The sequence below is a fragment of the Alligator sinensis genome, unplaced genomic scaffold (assembly GCF_000455745.1).
Source record: "Alligator sinensis unplaced genomic scaffold, ASM45574v1 scaffold199_1, whole genome shotgun sequence".
Taxonomy (NCBI): domain Eukaryota; kingdom Metazoa; phylum Chordata; order Crocodylia; family Alligatoridae; genus Alligator; species Alligator sinensis.
This window is the reverse complement of record NW_005842008.1, coordinates 521,662-522,615: the sequence shown is the minus strand read 5'-3', so window position 1 is coordinate 522,615 and position 954 is coordinate 521,662.

Below are 954 nucleotides of genomic sequence, written 5' to 3'. Positions count from 1 at the left end.
TGTCGCGGGAGCCTCTCGGCTGCAGCTCGGGGTCTATGCGGCAGGGTCTCCTCATGCGTGCTCCGTTGCAGCTTTGCACGTGGGCGACTGGTGTCGCCTTAGTCGGGGGGGCACGTAACACCCCCCCCCCGCACTCAGTCCTGCCAACCCCCCCGCAATCAGTCCTGCCAACCTGGGGAGCCTGCCCCTGGCCGATCCTGCCAACCGGGGCGGGGTCTCTTGCTGCCGATCCTGCCACACAGGGGGGCCCCCCGCAGCCAATCCCGCGACGGCCGATTGCTGTAGCTGCTTCTGAGAGCGGCTGCAGCGGTCAGCCGGCGCTTGGGGGGCACCAGCGCTCCCTCCTACCCGCTGCCGAAGCGGGGAGTGTGGTCGGTCAGGGGGTGCACTGGCACTCGGGGTGCCGGTGCACCCGCCACGCGTCGCCACTGACTGCAGAAAAGGACCTGGGGGTTATAGTGGACATTAAGCTGTATATGAGCCGAGCAGTGTGCCCTTGTTGCCAAGAAGGTTTATCAGCGATCCCTCACGGTCAAGGATGATCACTCCCACCAGTCACGTAAAGAGTTATAGATCAATGTTGGTAATGTTCTCCTACTGGCCTTAACCCACTGGGGGAAGCCTGTGCCTGACCCCTTTTACGTGAGGAGGCTGTTGCTCGTTGACAACCACAGGGAACTAGGTGGAGGAGAAACCTGTGATGAGAAGATCCAAGACAGCGGGGGTTACTCTTCCACTGCAGCCTACATCTACCTTCGCAGCTGTTGAGAAGTATGCCTTCTGCATGTGCCTGCTCCACAGCTGAGGTCTTTCTGTTGTGTTGGACTGCTCTTTGTCTGATACCTCACCTTTGACCTTAGTGCCATAGGTGACCCTACCAGGAGTACAGGACTCCTGACAGTGTTGTTCTTAGTCATCCATACATGCAAGCCTCTCCACCCCATCAAGGTGGCC